We start from the raw sequence: 27,287 nt of genomic DNA on the forward strand, positions 1-27,287 counted from the left end.
GGGTGAAGGTATCTGGTGTCACCTTGTGGGATTCACTGATTGACCTGATTTGCCAGTAGCAGTACTACTTTTTTTTTTTTTTTTTTGCCAGCAATTGTTTTTATTAAAGTTTTTTTTTGCAGTACTACCTTTTGATGCTAAACAGGAAACCACCTATCTAGCTGACCAGTACGTGGCAATTTGGCCACAAGGGAAAAAGTGCTTGACCAGCAGCCAAACGCAAAGAACTTTAGCAAAAGATGAGTGTTCTCCTGTATATAATCACCCCCCAAAACAAGCATCCTCCAATCCGGGTACTTTTGATTAGCAACCGCCCCATCCTGTCATTGTTGGTTATCAGAGACTAGCGGGGCCTTCACTGGACAAGCAGTGCTACAGCTGTGTGAAATCTGACTTTACTAAGGATGAACTGTCCCGCACCCCAGACTTGTACCCCAACTCCGAATGTTGAAAACCAGCTCGCTTTTTTTTAACCTGTGGAGATGAGCCCAAAGAGACTGATTCTCCTCCAGTCAGCACTATGGAGTCTGGCAAGGAGCAGGTGGACTCTGCCAAGTTGCTGTGGCAGAAGGACAGGAGCAAGAGGTACCCGTGGCAAGGGTCCTACTGGACTGGGGAGCAGGCCAAGAGTTGTGAGATGTTGTCATCATGGATAAACCTTCCAACTGATGTAGTCCTGGGGAATGATCTTGGTGGTGGTATCATTACTGCCTTTGCTAATGCCATAACATGGAGACAAGCAGCCAGACTGCTGTCCTCCATTTGTCTACATTAGTACAGCCCAGTCCAAAGGAAAAGACCACAGCGGCTAGAGAACTGCCAGCACAGCCATCCACTGCATCAACCAGCACAGAGGAAAAGACTAAAGTGTCTGAATGATGAAAAAGTGGTGTCTCAAGGTCACGCCCCATTTTCTGAGTGACCATGCCCCTTTTCAACCCAGCCTTAGCGTGAAGACTACAGACTGACCCTAGAAATACCAACATAGACCCCCCTGTAGTATGTCCTAACAGGAGAAAATGAGAGCTACAGGCAGGAGTTCAGGGAAGCTCCGCTCTATGACTCATCTCGGTATGGTATGAGGCGCCAATCTGGCAGCAGCCTTTCCGGGATGGGGACAGGGAATAAGACTTGGAAGGAAGGGTTAACGTACAGAGTAGATAGGGATCAGACATGAAACATGTGCCGGTTGCGCACAAAACTCCTTTGGACAGTAACCCGGAGATGGACACTACACTACAGTGCCTGATGCAGAGCTTGTTCTGGCCTGGAATGTTAGATGACGCCCATACCAACTGTAAGTCCTGTGATGTGTGGTGTTGGCTTGGACACTCTCTAGTGTTTGTGTTTTCCCCAAGTCCCTGCCCATAGTTGAGCCCTTACAGCTAGTGGCTGTGGACATAGCAGGTCCCTTGCCTGTACCCAATAGATTGGGGAAGACACGCATCCTCTCCATGATGTACAACACCTGGAACACAGAGGCTGATGGGTAGTAGGAAAATACTTTGGTGGCGAGGTTGGTTTCCTGTGTCATAGGATGTTAGAGGAGAATTGGTGGGCAGGTCTGACCATTAAGGCAGACGAAAGCCAGATAGAAATGACATAGGAGAATTGTAGGGCAGATGAATGCCAGATAGAAATTACAGAGGTGCAGTGTAAGGGGTATAATGGAGGTAGGGGTAGGCCCAAACCAGTGAAGATAGAAGCAACCAGAGACTGTCCACAGCTCCCAACCCTAAAACGGTTACTGACTTTAGAAACTGTAGGGCCCTATGGTCAAAATGTCCCTGACTAGTTCTGTAGTGACACACCTTACAGATTGGACTAGGAAAGGTTGCCACTGTTGGCATTCCAGTCACTGAAGGAGGCTCTGGTACCAGATCCAGTGGTTATGGCACAAATTCAGGAGCAGGACATTGTGGTAAGAATTAATGTGCCATTGCATGGAATTGGAGCAGTACTGAGCCAGGAAGGGCCATATGAACAGTAGCACTCAGTGGCTTGTTTGAGCAGGATACTACTATAGTGGGAGGTGGGGTAAAATACATAGGACCAACTTCAGCACTGTTTTGTACCACTGACCCTCCACAGTGGTTACTGACCACCCTCCTTTTGAGTGGCTGCATCCTACCTTGGGGGCAACTGACAGACTGTTGTAGTGGAGCCTTGGACTTCAGGGTTACTATTTAGACATTGTTCTCCAACAAGAAAAGGCCCACTGCAATATGGATGACTGTCTAGGCTGGGGACTAGGCAATCCCCAGGTAGCTTCCTTTCACCTGAAGAGACTGCAGAATCAGGAGACAAATCGTTGGGGTATAGCCCACGTGTAGCTGGAAACCCGCCCACATGGTCAAGATGGTGGCCACGGCACTGCAGGGGTTAATTCCCTGTGCTGCAGAGTAATTTTCATATGAACTAGCTAGGCATCATGTAAATGTATATTTAACAATGTTGTGCATTGCGGCGCCGAGAAGTCCGGCAGCTGTGACACTAGATGTATTAACCCCGGGCACGCTGTGTCTGTAGAATGTAAACCTATTAGTCAGTGACACTGCATCGGCAAGTTCCAGCGCTGGGAGCTGGGGCTAGAATATTTAAGTGTGTGTGTTTTTTAAAATATTAACTGATGCATTTAGGTTAATGTGCAGCTCTACAGCCAGGACTGCAGGGTTGTGTTAGCAAAGAACAGCAGATTGCAGATGAAAATGTTTTCATGTATTTTAACTAGGGGTGTGCACCGGCCACTTTTCGTGTTTTGGTTTTGGATCTGGATCTTTCTTCGTGTTTTGGATCTGGATTGGTTTTGCCAAAACCACCCTTCCGTGTTTTGGGTTCTGGGTTTTGTGTTTTGGATCTGTATTTTTTTGAAAAAAAGCATAAAAACAGCTAAAATCACAGAATTTGTAGGTTTTTCTGCTCCTATGCTATTATTAACCTCAATAACCTTAATTTCCACTCATTTCCAGTCTATTCTGAATACCTCACACCTCACAATAGTGTTTTTATGTCCAAAAGGTTGCACCGAGGTAGCTGGATGACTATGCTAAGCGACACGAGTGGGCGGCACAAACACGTGACCCATCTAGGCGTGAAACTGCAGTGGCAGACAGGATGGCATTGAAAAACTAGGCCCCAAACTGTACATAATGCAAAGAAAAAAAAGAGGTGCAAGATGGAATTGTCCTTGGGCCCTCCCGCCCACCCTTATGTTGTATAAACAGGACAAGCACACTTTAACAAACCAATCATTTCAGCGCCAGGGTCTACCACACAACTGTGGCTGAAATGATTGGTTCGTTTGGGCCCCCACAAAACAAGCTGGCAATTTATCTGTCCCTGCACAAACTGGCTCTACGGAGGCAAGATGTCATCCTCATCCTCCTCATCCACCGATTCCTCACCCTCTTCAGTGTGTACATCCTCATCCTCACAGAGTATTAATTCGTCCCTGCTGGAACCACAGGTCCCTCTGTACGTTCTGGAGGCTGGTCTCCCTGGAAGAGTTGATAATTCATTTTATGAACATCATCTTCTCCACATTTTGTGGAAGCAACCTCCTACGCCTTTCGCTGACAAGGTTCCCGGCTGCACTAAACACTCTTTCGGAGTACACACTGGAGGGGGGGCAACTCAGGTAAAATAGAGCCAGTTTGTACAGGGACCTCCAAATTGCTTCTTTTTCCTGCCAGTACAGGTACGGACTGTCTGACATGCCTACTTGGATGCTGTCACCGATGTAATCCTTTAACAGACAGACGCACGCTTGTCGCTGCTGCTTTGAGGATGCTACAGCCCACACATTTCACAAAGACAGAAAAAAAAAGAACAATATTTTAATTGTTTGTGTAGCACACTTTGAGGGTGTCACCACCCTTTAACAGACAGACGCACGCTTGTCGCTGCTGCTTTGAGGATGCAGGTGGAATCTAGATGGGATTTGGAACCGGGGACACACTACCTCCATCAATTGTCTAAATCCCACTGCACTAATGGCGGATACCGGACGCACGTCTAACACCAACATAGCAGTCAAGGCCTCAGTTATACGTTTTGCTTCAGGATGACTGCTGTCGTACTTCATCCTCATCGCTAGGGACTGTTGGAGGGTCAATTGTTTAGTAAAAGTAGTGATGTTCCTACTTCCTCTCTGGGATGATGAACAACTCCCAGCAGCAGCTATAGAACTAGGAGGAAGTGGTTCTTGATCTTTCCCTATTTTATTTTTATCGGAGAAAGTTTGGTCCTCCATTTATGTTATATTGATATATACGTGTGGCTAAAGCGCACACAAACACAGAAAATATTTTTTTATTTTTGCTGGAGAGTAGTGCACTTTGTGGGTTACACCACCCTTTAAGAAATGAGCCAGCCGGCTCTTTACTTATGGGACACAGGCGCACGCTTGGCGCTGCTCCTTTGTTGATGCACGTGCGGCTACTGCGCACACAATTCACAAACACAGAAAATAATTATTTTTTTGGTTTGGACTGGAGTGTACTTTCGGGGGTTACAGCACCCTTTAACGGTCAAGCCAGCCGGCCCTTTACTTATGACACAGGCGCACGCTTGGCACTACTTTGTTGATGCACGTGCGGCTACTGCGCACACAATTCACAAACACAGAAAATAATTTTTTTTTTGGTGGACTGGAGTGTACTTTCGGGGGTTACAGCACCCTTAACGGTCAAGCCAGCCGGCCCTTTACTTATGACACAGGCGCACGCTTGGCACTACTTTGTTGATGCACGTGCGGCTACTGCGCACACAATTCACAAACACAGAAAATATATTATTTTTTTAGCACTTGGGGGGAGCACCCCTGGACAACACTACAGCACCCCTTTAGGACTGGGACACTGCACAGGACTTTGGAGTGGACACAGCCCCTATGGAGAACTGACTGCACAACACAGTCCAGCCAGCCCCTATGGACTTTGAAGTAGTGGACACAGCCCCTATTAACAACAGCAGCACAGCACAACACAGCCAGCCCCTATGGACTTTGAAGTAGTGGACAACAGCAGCACTACACTACACTACACAGCCCTAACTCCCACCCTCCCTCTTCACTGTCCACAGCCGAGTGAGAAAATGGCGCCGACGCGGGTACCTTATATAGGATCCAAAACCTGCGAGACTCGGAAGGCGGGATGATGACGTTTTGCCTCGATTTCAGATCCGAGTCAGGCGGGAAAAGTCTAGCCTGATTCGGATCGGACTCGGATCGGGGGGGCTCGGGGGGGTTCGGATTTCAGAAATCCGAACCCGCTCACCCCTAATTTTAACATGTTATTTTTTAATGCACTGTGCGCAGTTGTAGAATCGCCATGTTTGGGAAATGCATGTTTTAAATTTAGGGACTATGCACTTGCATTGCCATTTTCTGTGACATAGGAAGTGAGATGGTAATTATCCTAACCTAGCAAAATGTCTAGTCTTAAATTACTTTGTTTACAGTCCATGCACTCGTGGGAGTATTCATGTATTGTGTAGGAGTAATCATATAGCTGAACAATTTGGCACACTAAATTTGAGGTGGTAGATATATGGAAAAAAAAAGGCAGTTCAGTCCTTTGAAATGTAAGATGTATTTATTTATATTTTGTGAGAGAGTTGTCTGCTTGGTATACGGTCCTAGAGGTTCAAGAATTGTGTCCTTTGACTATATAAAGGGCTGATGTAGCTCTGTAGAGTATATCTAGAAGGATTGTACTTCTGTGACATCAGTATGTCTTTTCAAGACATTTGAGCAATAAACATCTTGCCTTAAGACGTCTGTCTCTTGTATCCTGTGACCACCAGAATAGCGCAAAATGCTGTTCTCCAGCTGTTCTGGTTTAAGCCCATTGTCCCCAAGTTGAAACCCTCTGTCAGTTACCTAGACTGGACAAACTGAGAAAATAAAGTATAGGTGTTTTATATACGTGTTCTATATATGTTACACGTGTGTTTATGTAACGTGGTTTTTCTGGTCAACAGGGCTTGTTGGAACTTTGCGTTCAAAAGGCCAGGGCGGGGGTTGATAAGGGGGCCCTGTCTGTTACATGTATACTGTGCCCCACAATTTCTGATGGCAGCCCTGAACACAGTCACCAATTCGTGACCGATGTGTTACAAGCACACCACGAGTACCCTTGGGGGACATTGCCAATGCTCTTTCTGGCCCAGGACACCAAAACGACTAGTTAAGGCTTTGGTAACCACCCCTATTCTAAGTCAGTGGACAAAAATCTGCGATTACCTGGCGGAGCAAAGTCATCTGGTCACAACCATAAAACACATTTTCACCAGTCTTTCCCTGTCCCGCATCTCTTGAGCTGCGCTTCACACAGAACATGGTAAATATAGGAGTACATTTGATGGCAATGTTGAGATCACTCAAATGCAGCAATAATTCAGTCCCCGAATTATTTCCCTAAAACTAATCCCATCACCTACATTCCCAAATGTGACAAATGTCTTTTTATATTGAAACTGTTTTATTTTTTTATTCTGTGCCCTAGGTTTAATTGACCTTTTTAACAAAATGCTATTTAAATTGTATTACTATCTGTTGGTGGCTCCCAGAATATGGTGGGATAAGACCGAAACAGAAATTGCTTTGAACATTTCTACAAAGTTTTTAAACCTTTTAACTAGAAGACACTGAAGAATTTGTCACAAGTACACCCTGACAAGTCACTGAAGACGAGTGGAGGCAGATCCCATTAACACAGAGACTATCGGCCATTTCATTTGTATCCTGGCACTTCTCTTTTGTGCTAGAGTCTGAACTAAATAACTACAGCATAAAATGATCAGGAAACACATTGATTTTGTGTACCTGTAAAAAGCTTTTGTGATTCAAGTACTTTCAGAACAGGAGTGCAGCTTTTTTTTTTTTTTTTTAACATTGTACAGTTATAAAAAAAAAATAAAAAATAATGGCCTATATGTGAGACTCCTGCAGTCTCCCAAAATATTTTCAAAATTGTTGTCCTATGATATCCAAAATTTTAAAGGAGGTTGTCTTTCTAATAGATTGTATGTCTTCTCTGTGTTTGCTATAGAAATACTCCTACTTGATCAAAAATAAAAACACAAATTTAAAGTTTGATCTATGAAGACATAAGCCCTCTATGCCCTGAGGAGTTAAATCCTTACACAGATGTTTATTGCCTTAATTAACTTGAATGAAGACACAGAGAACTGAAGTGGAATCAAAATTGAACAAAGATTTATTATATTACAATCTCTGGTGGAGAAGATAAAAGCATTGCTTCCCAAGCTCTAGCCCACAATGAAATAGTAAATGAGGCTGCCTGAAGGCCTCTGACGCAACCTGAGTTACAATAGGCTACACCCCCCTTCATTTGGCTTAGTACTACTGAGCCCCACCTCTAGAAAGAAGCCCAGGTCCCCCCTTAAGAGCAGAGACAACTTGCCCTGGGAAAGGAAGGCGCCCCACAACTACCACTTGCGCCCTGTTGGGCCGCTGAGAAGCAATGCTTTTCCGCCAACGCTAAGGTCTAAAAGAACCGCAGCACACCACCCCAAAACTACAATTCCACCCCAAATGCAGAAAAAAGGCTACGCAAAAACAGCACCATGCCTGCTTCATTAAGGTGCACCCCGTCAGGGCGGAATAAACTGGGGTCATCATATTTGACATAAGGGTGTTTAATGACAGAACCCCCTCTTACTGTAACGAAGTTACCAACCGAGGCATTAACTTTCCTCCTCATACAGGCTAAGACCGCTGCACCGCCACACGCGACGCTGGGTGATATCAGACCATATTATTCTAATGGGACCCCACCGAGACTGCACCTCCTCCAAATCAGCTATAATACGGAGGATAAGGCTGATACCTGTCCCTCCCCATAGATCATTGCTGCCGGCGTGAAAAACCAAGCACCCAGGTGCGCCCCGTTTTGCGATGGACTTGGTGACAAGTGGAATGATTCCCTCCCACCTGAGCCCCCTAATTCCTAACCACCTAACCTCCCGACCACCCAATAAATCTGCTGACCGGGTGGATAAATGGGATTAACGCGCCCAGTAAATGAAGGAATGCCCGATAAACCAAATAGGAGAGCCATCTTGAGATGCATCTTTAATCAGATTAACCCCGAAACAGTCAATAACAATCCATGAAACAAAAAACATACAGGCAAATTTTAACATTCCTCCAAACAAAACATGACCAATACCAAACAAATTGGGCAGCAGGGAGAAGGGAGGGAGGGGCGGCGTGATATGAGGGAAAAAAAGGGGGACCCAGGCGAAGGTAAAACCATCTAAAAAAAAAAAACCCTCGGGGATCTTATTTTGCTTTGTCTCATTTCTTTATTTCTCTGTTTCGTCTTTTTTTTTTTTTTTCATCTCATTTCTTCTTTTTTTTTTTATTTCCCTCGAGGTAAAAAAATTGTGTTCGGCCAAATCCCTTCACATCCCCACAATGGTGACGAGTAAAAGTCTGGGTCAACCCCGCAGGGAGCGCATTCCTAGCTGCTAATATTAGGGCGTATGTACTGCTTGTAAGCAGATTTCCAACGGCCAAGCGACTGAATGCTGCTAACTGACATGTCTTCCTCTGCAGCGCAAGTGGCAGCTTCTATCCTAAAGGAATGTGCCATAAGCGGACGCATCCAACTTTAAAGTCAGTAAACGCTTAAAGACAGCTGAAAATTGGAATTTTGTAATTGGAGAGGAATTTGTGTGCGCCAGCCAGTGGGAGCAGCTACAGGGGTGTAAAGTAGCAAACTTAATTGCCAACAATATCGGGCACACACCGGACTGGGGCTGAGCCCTGAGGGTAATCCACCGCCTCCGGCCCAGCTGATCGGTTTTCAAGCGGTGTATTTTGCATAAAAGGGAGTCTGCCTTGAGGACTACGTTCTCAGCTAGCATGCCAGAATCCAACGATTCCTTGGATGACGCAACCAACTCGCAAATTCTAAAGGCCCTGTAAAAAGCTATTGAAAATGCAACCTGGAACAGGGCTGCCTCGTATGGATCCGCAGCTACTGTTGACACGATCGACTAGCGAACGCAACAATGTAACATCAATGGGCCACCTACTATCCTCCCTAGGCTTGTCGCAACGTGCCCAACCCTTCATGGCTTTAGAAACTAAAAAGGATTTAGTTGGATCTGCCTTGCAATGTAATTTCGATAAATATGCAATCCCAGCTAGGGCCGTACTAGTGGACGCCCTGGATCTGCCTCCTTCGTAACAGCCCCAGACAAAAGCGCTAAGACATTGCTCCTCTGTCTTACCTGAAGCAACCTCTGACCCGAGGAAGTGCTCCGAATCCCTCAAGGCTGCAAGATATGCACGACGCGTAGACTGCGTCAAAGCCATGGTTGCCAATCCTTCTATACCGGCTTGACAATCTGCCACACGGAGGGAGGACAAATTAATCCTTGCAAACTTGCATGTGGTGCTTAGCTCCTAAACCTCAACCACTGGAAACTTGACAATGCATCTGCTATACAGTTGTCAGTTCCCGAAACGTGGCACGCCCTAAAAACAATATTCGCCTCCAAGCAACGGAGGAAGAGAGGCCTGACCAAGCGCAATGAGGCATGGAAGATGACTTCTGATTATTAATGGCTTGTACAACCCCCAAATTGTCGCACCAGAACACAATGTTCCGATTACTCAATTTTGTGGGTCCAGAGCTCAACGGCGACAACTATTGGGAAAAGCTCCAATAGTAGCATATTTGCCGTCAAGCCTGAGGCATGCCAAGGCTCAGCACACCAATCGCCATCAAAATAAGCGCCAAAACCAACTGCCCCGGACGCATCCGTAAACAGCTGCAGACACTTGCTATCGACGGGCGGGGAAGGCCAAATCCTAACTCCATTGAACTTCTCCAAGAACGATAACCACAAAGTCAGATCGTCCTTGATCTCCCTAGGCAGGCTCAATTTGTGATGAGGCAAGGGTATACCCGACGTGGCTCTCTCCAGCTTCCTACAAAAAACCCTTCCTATGGGTATCGCACAGCATGAAAAATGCAACAAGCCCAACAAGGGTTGCACCTACCGCAAAGAAACCTTACTCGCTGTTACACAATGATCAATCTGCTCTCTCAACCGCTGAACCTTGTCTTCAGGTAAGCGGCAACAACCGGCCGATGTGTCTATCTGGATGCCTAAGTAGGATAAGCACGTCACTGGGCCTTCCGTTTTTTCATGCGTGATGGGCACCCCAAGAGTACGAAACAATGCGTTCACTGAAAAAAAGCACATCTCCACACTTGACCTCGCCCGCTGGTCCCACGACTAAAAAGTCATCCAGGTAATGGGCAACAATACCTGCATGATCGGAACCCGTCTGAATGCACCATTGAAGAAAAGTACTAAACTTCTCGAAGAATGAGCAAGAGACTGCGCAGCCCATGGGCAAACAGCGATCAACAAAATAAGAACCGTCGAACCTAAAACCCATCAGCTGAAAAGATTTGGGGTGTAAGGGCAACAAACGGAAGGCTGACTCGATATCATTCTTTGCCATTAATGCCCCGAGCCCGAAACCCCTAACCAGCCTCAGCGCATCATCAAAAGATTGATAGCTCACGCTGCAAATGTTAGGTTCGATGGCGTCGTTAACCGACCGGCTGGCCGAGTACGACAAGTGTTGTTTGAGCCTAAACTTCTCAGGACCTTTTTGGGGACCACACCCAGTGGAGATATGCACAAATTGGGTATGGGAGGTTCGGGAAAGGGACCGACCATGCGACCCAAGCCCAGCTCTGTAGCCAATTTGGCTCTCACCACGTCGGGAAACATTCTGGCAGAGTGCAAATTGTGGGAAGCTACCCACTGTAACCGGTGCTACCACCGGGATGCGGAAACCGCATGAAGAACCGCAAAACAAAAACTCTGCGGAGGCCCTATCTGGGTAAAAACCTAACCATCTATACAACGCCGGCAAGCGAATCGGGGAAGGGGCTAAATCCAGACTACTTTGCGTTGTCGCCGCCAGGGGTATCTGAAGACCCAACTGTCTTGGTGCAATCTTTGGCGGAGTGTTTTCCGCTGCAGGTGGCACAGGAGTGACGAAAACGACACTTCGTTCTCCTATCGCATTGCCCACTGTTAAAGGCAAAGCATTTCCCTTTAACGAATGGAATGGCCTGCGTTTTGCCTGTGACCGGAATCTTACGCTTTGGCATGCTGTCACCCAAGATTTTGCGCTGCTGCGTAACATCGAGCCATACTTCGACGTCCTTGAAACCCATGGTTTTATTACCGTCCTGCTTACTGCAGAAATCCTCATCGTAGGAACGCCAAGTAGTGCCGCGGGCTTTAACCTGCATGCCATGGATGAGATGAATGTACCTGAGTACATTCATGTATTCTGCCGGCCTTGTCTCGAGATAACAAGCACTAAAAACCAGCATTCCAGTCATCCAATTATCATAGGAACGGTACGCTTCCTCGCCCATTCCCCCGGAGGCTTTAGCTGACGCTGAGCCTTTCCTGCCCAACTCCGTAATTGTAAAAAGGTCTACATAGCGACCCTTGTTAATCTTCTCCTTTTAATAAGTTTCCTAACACCTCTAGTGATGGCGGTATTGGAGCAGTGCACTAAATCAGCATCAGAAGCCTTAGAGGCTGCTGGCGCCTTAGCTGGCTTAACCCCTACGCCTTTTGTCTTTTCCTTTTTAAAGTGCCGCTACAGCATGAGCTTGCGCGGCCTCTTTGGTGAACCCGAGGCGGAACTAGATTCGCTAGTGGTTGAGCTATCGCTGCCAGGTACAACATCATCAGACCCCTCCTCACCAACAATGGCAACTGCGGTTGTAGGTCTTTCGTCTTTGTCCGCTGTTGACGTCTGTGGAGTCCCGTGCGTGTTCTCCACTCTACTCTTCGAATCTCCGGAAGGGGCTGTAAGAAAAAGAGGAGCATCAGTATCAACTAGCCCAACGCTGTGTGCCATATTATTATCTATCGCAGTTATCGACCCGCCGTCTGAAGCAGGGGATTGGCCCACGAGAGGGGGTTGGGTAGAAACTGGCGGCGTAAAAGGCCCCCAAGATGGAGGAGCCCAATAGAGGTAAAGCCACGCCCCTACCGATGCAGACCCGTGCACCAAAGACTGCCCGGCCTGATAAAATGCGGGCCAATATGGAAAAAGTGGGGGCTGCGGCGTGTGCGAAAAGGGGGATAGTGTAGGTGAATGCATCCATGGGGAATGCGGCCTGTAAGGTGTGCGGAGCACCCGACCCCCTGGGGCCAGGGTGGGCACCAACATCTACAGTAGGGGAAAATGCGCCGGCACTTGAAATGGGCAGCTGGCGTAATGTGTGAGTTATAAAAACTGGCCTGGGCAGGTGCAGGGGCCTGCACAGTGGCCTGCCCAGAGAAGTATGTGAAATCCTGTGCCTGCAGGGGGGGGGTGCAGGTCTATGTTTGTTGGCTGTGAAGGGTGATAGCCGCCATCTTGTGGCATGTGCTGCACGGATGCCTGATCTGGGACAGCCGCCAGGCAGTCTCCCTAATCATCTGTGGAGACTGCCTGTGTTGTGGGGGGAAGGGCGGCCGGCTGGGGGGGAGCGCCCAGGGCCTGATCATGTGGGCCTGGGGGACCGAGGGAGGCGGCGTGTAGCCCACGGGCCGGGAGACCGGCGCCTGACTGGCTGGAGGCGGGGGGTGCCATGTGACCAGCGGGCCGGGAGGCTGGAGGCTGGCTGTCCGGAGGCGGGCACGAGCCACAGCGCGGCTGGCAGGAGGACTGCAGGAGGGGCCGGAGGTCCGCGCGCCCTGGCCGCTGGAGGTGCCCGGCGCGGAGGAGTGGGAGGAGGAAGGTTCGCGGCCGCGGGCAGTGAGGGAGCCCCAGGGAGGTCGCGAGCCGGCGGCAGCCAGAACAGTTATTGGGGAAGGGGGGGGCGGGGGCGGCAAAGGAGAGAGGATGGGACAACTCCGCTAGGGCAGCGGGCGGGGGGGCGGCTCGCCTTGGGAAGGACATAGTGGGTTGAAAGAAAAACAGTGTATATGGGAAGAACAGGGATGAGAATCAGGTGAAGTGGTAATGCAGGGACAGAAATGAGATGATGAAAAGAAAAGTGGTGTGTGGCAGAGACAGAATGAAGGGTAGAGAAAGAGTAGTGAGACAATTTTGAAAAACAAAATGGATGACCGAGAGAGATGCTGGGTGCACTAACTGTGAATTTGCAAGTCACAAAAGAGGAAGTGAACCTTGCTTCCTCTCCTTAAGTATGGGAGCTAATACCCTCCCTACCAAAAACTTGTGATAGGCTGTTAAACCATCCTAGACCTGTCAATCACAAGGCAGATTGACACAAAAAAACCCACTGAACTTATCTAACCAGGGGCTGGCTGGCAACTTTTAGCCTGGGGGCAAATGCATGCAGGCGGCCCTGGCAGAGGAGTAGCGTGTAGCCAGGGTGCCCGAAGAACGTGCATGCTATGGCACCCCCCCCCACTCTCCCCCTCAAGTGTTCCAGGGAGGAGGCGGGTCCATATGGGATTAATGTAAAGTAAAAATAAAGATTAGGGGCAGCCCTGTCGTGGTGCCCATATGCAGTGCCCCAGGAGAGGACCCCCTTATACAGGCCTCCAGTAGTGCCCCCAGTAGTGATCCCCCCCTATGCAGTGCCCCTTATACAGTGCCCCCAGTAGTGGTCCCCCCGTGCAGTGCCCCTTGTGCCCTCAGTAGTAAGCCCCTTATATAGTGCCCCCAGTAGTGGTACCCCCTATGCAGTGCCCCCAGCAGCAGTCCACCTCCCAAGCAGTGCCCCCAATAGTGGTAACCCTTATGCAGTGCCCCTTAAATAGTGGCCCCAGTTGTAGTCTCCCCCCTATGAAGTACCCCCAGTATTGCCCTTTTTATAGAGCCCCCAGCAGTGGTCCCTCGATGCAGTGCCCCCAGTGGTAGTCCCCTCCCCCCTATGTAGTGCCCCTAGTAGTAGTCCCCTCCCCTTGTAGTGGCCCTAGTAGTAGTAGTCCCCCCTTGTAGTCCCCCCCCTTGTATTGCCCCCAGTAGTAGTCCCCCCCTTGCAGTGCTTCCAGTAGTGGTTCCCCCCTTGTAGTGCCCCCAGTAGTAGTAGTCCCCCTCCTTGTATTGCCCCAGTGGTAGTAGTCCTCCCCTTGTATTGCCCCCAGTAGTAGTAGTCCCCCCCCCCTTGCAGTGCCTCCAGTAGTGGTCCCCGCCTTGTAGTGCCCACAGTAGTAGTAATTCCCCCCCTTGTATTGCCCTCAGTAGTGGTCTCCCCCTTGTAGTGCCCACCCCTCCCTCAGTAGACACATGTAATAAAAAAACAACAAAAAAACCAAACACTTATCTCAATCCCCGCTCCCGCCGTCACCGTCCGCTCCTCTGTCTGTCCTCCCGGGCCGCTCTGCATTATGGGAGAGACGTCATGACATCATGACGCCTCTCCCATTACCCACTGCGGGAGCCGCGGGATGGACGGCTCCTGCAGTGGGCGCAGCAGCAGCTAATGAGAGTCTGACAGACTCTCATTAGCTGCTGATCAAAACAAACACAAAGCTGCCGGAGCCGGCGGCTGCGTGTCACTTGTGTAGCGCTGACCAAACTCCGTCCGGTCAGCGCTACGCACACGGTGCAGTCTGTGTCACAGTGACACAGACTTCCCGCGGCCCGCATGATGCTGCCCAATACATTGTTCAGTTATACTAACAAGAAAAGTATGCACTACCTCTCTGCTTCATTAGCAAAAGCAGTGCCAGTAAGGGATGGGCTCTCAATCTGCAACATCACACTTGTAATGCAAGAAAATATGTATTGTTCTACTTCCGGGAGGACTTTCATTCCAAACTGCATCTCTCAGGCAGGGTACACACCTAAACGACCGGCAATCGTGCCGATGTTCAGGCGATTTGCCTTCACCCTGGACATCGCATGATTGCCGGTACACACTTGAAAGATTTAATGAAAGACGGAACAATCACTGTTCCGTCCTTCATTAACTTGTACAGGCTCATATGCGATATCGTATGATTGACTGTGCAGCACAGCCAATCGCACGATATCGCTTGCGACCGTGGGTACGCGCAAATTGGGCATACACACTGCACGATATGCCCGATTTGTCCTTCTGATTTGGCCAAATCGGGCCGATAACGTACAGGTGTGTATGCACCCTCAGAATGATGTCACTTCTAGCATGTAACAAAAGTGCTGTGCTTTACAAAATAAGGTATTTGAAGCTTGAGCGTCTTTGTCCACAAAGTAGCTACTGCTTGTATTGTTTGTTTCTTTTATTATTTTTGGCACCTTTTGCCCATCTCTTATGTAAATATAGATGATGACTGGCAAGAGTATCTTTAGTATGTCCTTGCCGAGTTCCCTCTGGCAGAATAAAGAGAGGTTTTGTCTGAATTTTTGGGGGTTCTTGAAAGCTACTATGGGGCCTATGTATTAATAATCGCGGAACTGCTGCGATTATTAAGGTTGCATATCATAGTGGGGATATTTTAATAAAACATGAAAATATCCACCATGCACCAGGGACAGCTTTGCGGTAATGCAACAGCTGTGCCGGCATTTGTGGAAGTCTTTCATGTTTGGGAAAGGCTTCTCTGGAGGAAACAGACACTGCGCATTTGCACATTGTCAGTTTCCGCCATGGGAGAGAAATTGCAAAATCTCTCTCCTGCTCAGAAGCCTCCATAGGCTCCAGAGGAGCAGCCGCTGGGGATATGCAAAGATGCGATTTCCAGATATCGTTAGTCCAATATAGCAATGACCGATATGTTAAAGATCGATATTAGTATTATGTGTTTCAAAAAAAATTATTTTTGTTTTAAATCAAATCATTTTCTAAAAGTTTTAAATAGATGTTCTTGACCTAAATCCATCATAAAAAGACAATTTCTGAGCAATTTGTGGAAAACATATTAGTCAAATATTATTTAAGTGGTTAAAACAGCTATAATATTAAAAGCAAACCACTCCTGGTTTTGCATTTAATAAGTTTTTTTTTTTTTTTTTTTGTAAATGTACTTCTTTGACTGTTAAGCCGAATGTGACATTCAACGTGTGTTTATTTCAATCTAAGGGTTGAAGAAGCTCCAGCAGCAGGTGACACGCAGGGTCGGACTGGTCTCCAGAGGTACAGGGGAAACCCCGGTGGGCCCCCCTGCCTGTGGCCCCCTTCCCTCCTCAAGGTTCAGTAACTTTGTGGAGCAGGATTATGGATGCACTTTGGTTCTAGGTTTACTTCTAGGGAAAGTATATTAAGCTTAACCCTCCTGCCAATCAAAGTGGGTGGTCCTGACACACTCCAGTCCCCTCCTTTATAAAGGTGCCCTGTTCTTTGTATGTCCTATCTAATGGTTGGCCAAGTCCCTCTGTGGCCACACTCCTTAATTTTTGGTCTCTACCACTGCATTTCCTGGTAGGACCTTCATACCCCAGTCCGACACTGATGACATGTGCCACTTTGCCTATGGAATTACATTGCTTATGGAAGTAAACCTCCTGGGCAGACTGAACCCAGTTTACGTTGATGCCTGCAGTTGTGGCACTAACTGTTGTATCTTTTGCAGTGTCTGGGGTGATGTCCAATTGTTCTCCGTATGTATCCACACCCCTAAGAATTGCAGCTTGACCATTTTTTGGACATTCGCAATGTAGCCTTTCTGTTGGAGAAAAGACATTATGGTGGGTACACACTGGACGATGTGTACCGGGACGATATGTTGGCTCGTCGCACTGACATGTTGTACAGTGGGTACACATCAGAACGATGTAATGAACAATGGAAAGATCACTTGTTCTGTCCTTAATTAATATGAATGGGGCTGCATGTGATATCATCAGGTTTGATGTGCAGCACATCAAACCTGAGGACGTCGCATGCTCCCATGGTAGCGCGCATATTGTGCATACACACTGCACCATATGTAGTTATGATTTGGCCAACAACAGCATCAAATGGGCCAATGACATCGCCCCAGTGTATATCCGGCATTAGTCTGTCTTCTGCAACATAGCCACTTTCTGTAGCTCTACCACCAAGCTATTGTCAAGATACCACACTGCAATCCTTTATTTCCTGAGCGCAGCCAGCAGAATTCTTAGAATCTTTGTGAAGCCAGTGAACAGAAGGCAAACACCGGGATTATCACTTGTGCAGCGCACTTATTGAGTTACGTCATCATCAACTTCCTCGGCCATATGCATCGGCCCTGGGAGATGCGGCTCGAAGCTGAACAACAGAAACAAGCCGGTTTCCAGGGGACCAGGTAGGGATAGCTAGGGTGAGATAGACATCTGGTACACCTGCACTCACGTACCTGTGCCATCGGACATTACTTGCACTACCCAGCTCCTACTAACTAGTCTTAAGACTATAAACATTAAGAGGGGTATTCAATATGAAACGTTAACTTCACTGTCGAAGTTAACGTTTCATATCGGAGTTTTTACCTGCGTTAAAGTATGGTGCGCGCTCCCGCTTATCCCCGTATTCAATATAAAATTAACTAAAACGGGAAACTCCGAAGATGGATTTGCGTAAAGTTACGGATTTTTCCTTTAAAATAATTGTAAGACCCCCCTAAAGTTGTAAAAACATGGGGGAACACTATGGGTACCCCCGTTTTAGCCTTTAATTGAAAGTTGGGAATTTAAATAGCCGCAGCAGGTGTTTTTTTCCCAATATTGAAGAAGTGATGCAGAAGAGCACTTAGGTTATTTTTTTTTCGTTTTTTTAAGTGGTCCCATCAAATTTGCGGTACATGAAAATGGGTACTAGCATATTTTGATGTCCCTAAAGTAAGTTTTTAAAAATTCTGCATTTGTGCACCTGCCGCTATAAAACTATTCTAGAAAATATCTGCCGCATACATGCAGAATAGCCCTGAACCTATTTCCCTATTGTTTAACAATTTTTTCCCATTTTTTTTTTCACCCCAATTTTTTAATTAATTTTTGGGGGTGTCCCTATTTTTTTTAAAACTTTTTTTGACACCGTTCTTTTGTAAATGTCAGTCCCAGGGGTGCAGGCTATTTTTTTTAAGCCTGCACCCCTAAACCCCAATTCTGCACTTCTTTTCGACACCTATTCAATGGTGAAAAGTTATCCCCGTTTTTTATCAGACTTTTCAAAACTGCGATAAGTCTTTGATATTGAATACAGTGTAAAACTAAAACCTGCGATAATGACGTCATACCTCCGATATTAACGCAAAAACGATGTTATCGCACCCATATTGAATACCCCTGTATATATCATGTGTTAACTATGCTTTTACATGTGTTATAATTTTGTTAGGCGCCTCAACCTAAGCACTCATTTTTACCCTGTATAATTAACCTATACTTAACTGAGCTGCTTTCATTTAGTGCAGAATACATGTAAGAAAATGGCAGTACTGCCTCAGTCACTGCCTGCTTCATCAGAGGAGTAAAAGTGATTGCGGCATTGTGCAGCGAAGTAAATTACGACACCATACACTTGCCACTTAGACCTGGACTGCATAAATCACTTGGCCCAGTGGAGTTTGACTCTAGCATGTAACTTTCCTGCTCATTCAATCTGCTAGAAATTAGTTTTAGCGGATAATAAATATGTGGAGTTGTTGGGGGGATTTTGGTCTCTTATTAACAGATAACAAAAAAAGATTTCTTTTAAAGAATAGGAATTTTTTTCCTCAACTCTGTTATAGTGGAACCGGGTAAATGTAAAATATCAGAAGGCAAGTTATTCAGTTAAATTGTGCAATAATTGAGTTGCAGCAAATTAATATTTAGATAGTTCCCCAGACATTTGGGAACAGTCAGCCTGTAGGGTCTGGAAATAGAAAATGCAAAGGAGTAGCTGGGTGATTTCCCTTCTCTTTAAAACCTAAGAAAATGTTTCTGTAAGCCTGCTGCTCTGTGTTAATAGAATATATGTAAATGTGCTCACTATCAAGTTGGGCATCGATTTGCTCCAGCAAGTTTGTGATAAGTGAAATTTAATGTTGGCAGGCCTAGCATCATTCTCTTTGCTCAAGGGAACGATGTGCCCTCATGTTGTTTCTGGAGCTGCCAACCTGCAGTTTTCTCTGGGCCTCGATCACACCAAGGCTGCTTCACACATCTGCTTCCAGGTTTTATGAATTTCCTTCATTTTCAGTGTACTTAAAATATACGGCAATTCTGACGACAATGATGTAAGAAAAAAAGACTGCACTTCTGATGTGAAAATGGCTATTCAACTTGGAGCAGGGAAATCAATGTTTCTAAAAAAGGGCTCTTGAGTGAGCTTATGGCCTTGTATCTAACTGCATCCATTTTGACTGTTTTCAACACTAGTACAACAAAAGACACCTGTCTAAAAATGAAAGATGATAATTTACTGTGACCCCATACCTACTAATGGTGCTCAGGAGTGAACTGGTACTGTTGCAGTTCTCTGAAAATCGTCCAATCTCTACAGTGTGTTTTAAGAGCAAGTTAAATGCATTGTGGTCAATGGACCATAGCACAGATTGTGGCATTGCGAAATAAGGAGCTGGCATACAATTCACTGCACCAAACCCCTCCCCTATTATCTCAGTGAAGTGAAATGTAAAAAATCGTCAACTTTGTGTTCTATAAATGTTATATCATTTGTCATCTGCCATCTGTGTTGCCCCCACTTTTATAGTTATATCTACTTACAGCGCTGCACTTGCCATCCGGCTCATCCCTGAAGGGCTGATGCTTACTTGCCTACACTCCCGGGAGGCTTCTTATTTTTCGGGTAACCCCCCTGCACGCCCGAAAGAGTAGGCATATCTTCTGCATCCCTCCCACTTCCTAGTGAACTGAGCAGGATGGGCAGATTTTACAGTGAATTCACGAGTCCGTAATGAGGGGTGACTGGGCTAAAATGATGTGAATGCCGTCATTTAGACCACCCCCTCCACGCGGACCCGTGAATCGTTGTCTTTTTCTGTGATGGGACAGGGCCTAATGATGTCTACAGTCTGGCCCCGCCCCCCGGATATGTCAGCAGAATCTAATCTCCAGGCTTCTCCCGGGGATGAGTTCTGTAAAGTCAGCAAGTATGGACTGATGGGCCAGTCCGAACCAGAAGGCTGGCCGAGCAGCTTCGCCTCCTGGCGCTTTGCTTGGACCGGCATGTAGAGAGACTGGGGCATGCCACAAAGCCACGCCCTGAGACTAGTGGCCACGCATGTGTGGTAAAACGCCCCCTTTCCATGCATTCTACAGCTCCAGTCCGTCCCTGACTACTTTATGCTTGTCTTATGGTCTACTCTAAACTAATTTCTGAGAATGTGAAGAGACTACTGTGTGAGGGAGTGGACTGCAATCGGCAAAACACGTTGCTTTGGATACCACAGAGATTATTATTGATTTTACATCATTTTTAATTTTGTTTGAACTTTACACATCTTTTAGATGTTTTTAACTATCGAGTGATGGTGGATGGAAACCCTTTTTTTTTTTTTTTTGGTTTTGAGGTTGTCAAGTAACAATAGGTTTAAATTTAATTGTAAATGTAATCTTTGTCAATTGTAGTGCAATATTTAATAATATATTGCAATACAATTAAAAATAATGAATGTAAAATTTTAACTATAGTTCTTTTTTGTTTCTTTTACTGTCATAATTTTCACAAATCCTACAATATTTTGGTAGGATTTAGGTTATATTCTTCAACTGATTCATTGTGTGTGTTTTGGGTGGTTTTTTTTTTTTGTAAATATATGAACCTGAATTTTCTGGTATCCCAAGGGTATTACACTTCATTACTAATCAATGGGGCAGGTGTATTCAGCTCTGGAAATTGATAAAGTGGAGAGTGATAAAAGACCAACCAGTCAGCTCCTGTCATTTTCAAACACAGCCTGTAACATGGCAGTTAGGCACTGAGTGGCTGGTCATGTATCACTCTGCACTTTATCACTTTGGGGCAGATGTATTAAGCTCTGCAAAGTGATAAAGTGGAGAGTGATAAATGACCGGCCACTTAGCTCCTAACTGCCATGTTACAGGCTGTGTTTGAAAATGACAGGAGCTGATTGGTTGGTCTTTTATCACTCTCCACTTTATCACTTTCCAGAGCTTAATACATCTTCCCCAATGTGACTTCATCTTCTCTTTGAGATACAGGGTCAGTTTACTAAGCCTTGGATAAAGTCTTGGCCTCCTTTTTTATAAACAAGTTTTATCACTCATGAGTGATCAAACTCGTTACGTATGATAAATGGTGCTCCAGCCAATCAGCTCCCATCTGTAATTTTTCTAACAGATGACAGTTCGGAGCTGATTGGCTGGCTGACTCATATGCAATGAGTTTTATCATTCGTGAATGATAAAACTCGTTGATAAATGAGGCCCATAGTACTAGACAATCAGCTCCCAACTGCCATATCCCAAGGCTGTGGGCGGTATTCAATTAGTTTCGCATCGGTGAAAAAGATCTGCCTACCAGACACTGGCCCGTATTCAATTTGGAGCAAAAAGCTGGAATCGGCGAAAAAGTTTCGCCGATGATGTAATTTCGCCAGGCGGAAAAGTATCGTCGTATTCAATTTGAAAGACTTAACGCCTAGGCGGAAAGTCAATGCAATGTAGTAGGCGGAAAAGTTTCGCCTAGGAATAGCAGGCGGAAAAAAGTGCAGAATTGGGGTTTTGGGGTGCAACGTTGCGGGAACCCCCGTGTAGCCTTCAGAAAATTTTAAAACCCCTAAGAACACCCCAAAAAATCACTTTCATGTTGGGGGACAAAGTTAAAAACTAGCGAACTAGACTCTAGGGGGGGTCTTCAAGTATGCCCCACTTTCATTGCAGGTGCTTGCGGCAGGTCGATTTTTCACGATTTTTTTAAACTTAACTTTAGCAACTTTAAAGTATGCTGGCCCCCAGTTTCAAGTACCCCAAATTTGCTGGGATAAGTTGTTTTCTGCAAAAAAAACTTGTGAATAGTATTCTTCACCACTTGTACAAAAACGCTATTTAGCAGCTATTAAGCCCGTTTAAAAACTCCAAATACCTTCAGCAAGCCAAATCGGGGTAACCATAGGTAACCCCCATGTCAGAGCATCTTTTGGGGGATGTCAGGCTTATTTCCCCAAATCTGACAGTACTTTTAGCTTGTTTCCATTTCGCCGAGTCCCGTTTTCGCGTACTTTCAAATTGAATACGGAAAGGGCACACGCGCGATACTTTTCCGCCTCCCGGACTTTTCGCCTGTTTTGCAGGCGGAAAAGTATCGCGGGTCCACTCAAATTGAATACAGCTCTTTGTACTTTTTTCGCCCCCAAATTGATGGTACTTTTTTGGGGTGTTCTGTTTGTTTCCCAGGATTTTTTTTTACAGAGTTGTCCTTTGGGGGGCTGTCCCAAGGGCTCTAAGCGGTTCCCCCATGTTTGCACCCCAAAATAAAAATGTTGCACTTCTTTTCTCCTGCTATTCTTAGGTGAATCTTTTTCGCCTATTACATTACATTGACTTTCCGCGTAGGTAAAAACCGGCTGGAATTAAATTTGGGGATAAGTTCCGACCGGGATGTAGTCAGGAAGCCGACGGTCTAAATACCGACCGCCGGCTTCCCGACTGTCAAATCCCGGCAAGGTACTAATGACAGGTGTCGAAAACCAGACGCCTGTCATTAGAATTAGACCTATGCCGGGAGCCCGACACCCGGCATACCGAACGAAGGTAAGCCGGGCACGGACAGCCGCAGGTGGGGGATGGTTAGGGCTTGGGGTTAGGCACCCCCCCCCCCGGGAGGGTTAGGTTAGGGGAAGCGGGGATTAGGATTAGGCACCTGCGGGGGGGGGGGGTTAGCGTTAGGCACCCCTAAGGGAGGATTGGGGGGGACAATAGGGTTAGTTATACTTGCCTTATAAGTGATCGGGATCTACACCTCTGCCAGGTTTCCGCTGTTGGGATTTGAACTGCCGGCCATGCGATACTACACCCGTTCCGACCACACGAAAAGTTGCGATGGCCGATTATTTTCCGCGGAAAATGGATTTTCGCTTCTATTTGAATATGGCCCTGTGTTTGAAAAATGACAGGTGCTGGTTAGTTGGTACTTTATCTCTGTTCACTTTATCTCTATCAAAGTTTAGTAAATAGATCCCACAATGTTGAATACTTCTACTATCATCAGCTATGCTGTAAATACATTTTGTATATGTTTAGAACATTGATGTTGTCAGCATGCTGCACCCCCGAAACGTATATACACTTCTCAGTTTCGTATGAATACTAATACGGGGCCATACTAATTAATCAATACATAGTAGGGGTGAGCGGGTTCGGATTTCTGAAATCCGAGCCCCCCCGATCCGAGGCCGATCCGAGTCAGGCTCGACTTTTCCCGCCTGACTCGGATCTGAAATCGAGGCAAAACGTCATCATCCCGCCTTCTGAGTCTCGCGGGTTTTGGATCCTATATAAGGTACCCGCGTCGGCGCCATTTTCTCACTCGGCTGTGGACAGTGAAGAGGGAGGGTGGGAGTTAGGGCTGGCTGGGCTGTGTAGTGTAGTGTAGTGCAGAGTAGTGTAGTGCAGAGTAGTGTTGTGCTGCGCTGTGCTGCTGTTGTCCACTACTTCAAAGTCCATAGGGGCTGGCTGTGTTGTGCTGTGCTGCTGTTGTTAATAGGGGCTGTGTCCACTACTTCAAAGTCCATAGGGGCTGGCTGGACTGTGTTGTGCAGTCAGTTCTCCATAGGGGCTGTGTCCACTCCAAAGTCCTGTGCAGTGTCCCAGTCCTAAAGGGGTGCTGTAGTGTTGTCCAGGGGGTGCTCTGTCCATCAGGGGTGCTCCCCCCAAGTGCTAAAAAAATAATATTTTTTGTGTGTTTGTGAATTGTGTGCGCAGTAGCCGCACATGCATCAACAAAGTAATGCCAAGCGTGCTCCTGTGTCATAAGTAAAGGGCCGGCTGGCTTGACCGTTAAAGGGTGCTGTAACCCCCAAAGTACACTCCAGTCCAAACCAAAAAAAAAAATATTTTCTGTGTTTGTGACTTGTGTGCACTGTGGCTGCACGTGCATCAACAAAGGAGCAGCGCCAAGCGTGCGCCTGTGTCCCATAAGGAAAGAGCCGGCTGGCTCATTTCTTAAAGGGTGGTGTAACCCACAAAGTGCACTACTCTCCAGCAAAAATAAAAAAATATTTTCTGTGTTTGTGTGCGCTTTAGCCACACGTATATATCAATATAACATAAATGGAGGACCAAACTTTCTCCGATAAAAATAAAATAGGGAAAGATCAAGAACCACTTCCTCCTAGTTCTATAGCTGCTGCTGGGAGTTGTTCATCATCCCAGAGAGGAAGTAGGAACATCACTACTTTTACTAAACAATTGACCCTCCAACAGTCCCTAGCGATGAGGATGAAGTACGACAGCAGTCATCCTGAAGCAAAACGTATAACTGAGGCCTTGACTGCTATGTTGGTGTTAGACGTGCGTCCGGTATCCGCCATTAGTGCAGTGGGATTTAGACAATTGATGGAGGTAGTGTGTCCCCGGTTCCAAATCCCATCTAGATTCCACCTGCATCCTCAAAGCAGCAGCGACAAGCGTGCGTCTGTCTGTTAAAGGGTGGTGACACCCTCAAAGTGTGCTACACAAACAATTAAAATATTGTTCTTTTTTTTTCTGTCTTTGTGAAATGTGTGGGCTGTAGCAGCACCTGCATCCTTAAAGCAGCAGCGACAAGCGTGCATCTGTCTGTTAAAGGGTGGTGACACCCTCAAAGTGTGCTACACAAACAATTAAAATATTGTTCTTTTTTTTTCGGTCTTTGTGAATTGTGTGGGCTGTAGCATCCTCAAAGCAGCAGCGACAAGCGTGCGTCTGTCTGTTAAAGGATTACATCGGGGACAGCATCCAAGTAGGCATGTCAGACAGTCCGTACCTGTACTGGCAGGAAAAAGAAGCAATTTGGAGGTCCCTGTACAAACTGGCTCTATTTTACCTGAGTTGCCCCCCCTCCAGTGTGTACTCCGAAAGAGTGTTTAGTGCAGCCGGGAACCTTGTCAGCGAAAGGCGTAGGAGGTTGCTTCCACAAAATGTGGAGAAGATGATGTTCATAAAATGAATTATCAACTCTTCCAGGGAGACCAGCCTCCAGAACGTACAGAGGGACCTGTGGTTCCAGCGGGGACAAATTAATACTCTGTGAGGATGAGGATGTACACACTGAAGAGGGTGAGGAATCAGTGGATGAGGAGGATGAGGATGACATCTTGCCTCCGTAGAGCCAGTTTGTGCAGGGACAGATTAATTGCCAGCTTGTTTTGTGGGGGCCCAAACGAACCAATCATTTCAGCCACAGTTGTGTGGCAGACCCTGGCGCTGAAATGATTGGTTTGTTAAAGTGTGCATGTCCTGTTTATACAACATAAGGGTGGGTGGGAGGGCCCAAGGACAATTCCATCTTGCACCTCTTTTTTTTCTTTGCATTATGTACAGTTTGGGGCCTAGTTTTTCAAACTGCCAGGATGTCTGCCACTGCAGTTTCACGCCTAGATGGGTCACGTGTTTGTGCCGCCCACTCGTGTCGCTGAGCATAGTCATCCAGCTACCTTGGTGCAACCTTTTGGACATAAAAACACTATTGTGAGGTGTGAGGTGTTCAGAATAGACTGGAAATGAGTGGAAATTAAGGTTATTGAGGTTAATAATAGCATAGGAGCAGAAAAACCTACAAATTCTGTGATTTTAGCTGTTTTTATGCTTTTTTTCAAAAAAATACAGATCCAAAACACAAAACCCAGAACCCAAAACACGGAAGGGTGGTTTTGGCAAAACCAATCCAGATCCAAAACACGAAGAAAGATCCAGATCCAAAACCAAAACACGAAAAGTGGCCGGTGCACACCCCTAATACATAGTGTCTGAGAGTGTGCAGGTGTCCTAGCTCTTTTGGGGTTTATGTAATAAGCCTTGGAGAGAGATTAACTGGACGGAGATATAGTACCAACCAATGAGCTCCTAACTGTCACTTTACAGGCCTCTGTTTGAACAATTATAGGAGCCGATTGGTTGGTACTTTATCTCTGTCCAAGGGTTAGTACATAGACTCCTTTTGTTTCTTATGAGAATGCAAGCTAGAAGATAATGGGTCTGCTGTCTAGTATTCATTGGATACTTTACTTACACACTGTCTTCATCACCACCATAGTTTTTATATTAAAATCCTATTATCTAGGTGAAACATAAGTTGGATTTTTAATAATGTTTTTAAGTTGTTGCAACTTTTTCATTTTGTCTTAAATGCGATTTTCTCAATGATAAAAGAGGATTTATAGTGAATCTGTATGTTATTATAATTGCTCGTGTGTGAGGAATCGCATGCCGCCTAAATAACATATATGTTGAATTGCATGGACTTTTGAGTGACAGAAGCAGACTGCATTGTGTGCTCATCCCAAGGAGTTCTCCGATATTGTAAACTTCCAACTCTAAGGGGATCTTCGTTGTGAACTTTGTGAGGGCGAATCAAGTGTATTGGGTGCCGTAGTTCCTGTCTAACCTGACTGGGAGCTATTCAGTTTTGCATGTCCAGCCCAGAGAGTGCACATATTGCGGATTTCTGAGGTACAGGGCTTTGGGGCTGGACGTGAGTGCCAGGTGCCCCATAATTGCAGCACGCTGGCGCTTAGCACAGGAGAAGCCACTTTTCACGGCTAATCCTGTGCATTTGGGTGTGAGAATGCAGCCAGCTTAGGGCTGGTTGTGCAAACAATTGTATAGCTCCCCTTTACTTTAGACTGGAGAAATGGGCACCCAAAACAGTTGACTCACCCCATTAATGTTTTTGTGTCCGGTCTGCCCTCTTGCTGGAAGCACATAATTGGGCTGATTCTGAATTTGAGTTGGATGCAGTGGCCATGTTCCCCCTTTTTTTTTTTTTTTTTTGGACTGCTCATGCGTCAGAGGAACCAGTCTTGCTTCCCATTCTTATTTGTACAGAATCGCACTAAACCATTTAGTCACACGGTAGCAGAAGTGTATTGGAAATTTATGGGGCGATGACTGGGAGGTAACAGGAGTGGCTGAGTTGTGTTTTATTGGAGTGTCGCTGATAGTGGTTAGCGGTCATAGATGCAAAACCGTTCACATTGGAGGTCATATTCATATGGATAATCTGTACCTGCAACTGATGGTGTCGTATAAAAGGCGCACCGAGTGGTGTTACAGCATCTAAGACACTGAAAGTTGGTATCTCAGTGGGACGCACGGATGTACATCAGGGAAGGGCTTTGTAACAGCATTAGCTTAAAGTTGCAGACACAACTGCTGCCACATCCTACTTAGATCAGCTACAGTTGTCTTTTATAAT

General features: G+C 46.3%; 1 protein-coding gene across 5 annotated transcripts in view; it reads left to right on the plus strand.

Annotated features, from left to right (window-relative positions):
* TMEM51 (transmembrane protein 51) overlaps positions 1-27,287 on the plus strand; it is a 111,808-nt gene that overhangs the window by 83,392 nt on the left and 1,129 nt on the right. The gene's annotated exons all lie outside the window — the stretch shown is intronic.

This window comes from Taudactylus pleione, unplaced genomic scaffold (assembly GCF_031769625.1).
Source record: "Taudactylus pleione unplaced genomic scaffold, aTauple2 ptg000604l, whole genome shotgun sequence".
Taxonomy (NCBI): domain Eukaryota; kingdom Metazoa; phylum Chordata; class Amphibia; order Anura; family Myobatrachidae; genus Taudactylus; species Taudactylus pleione.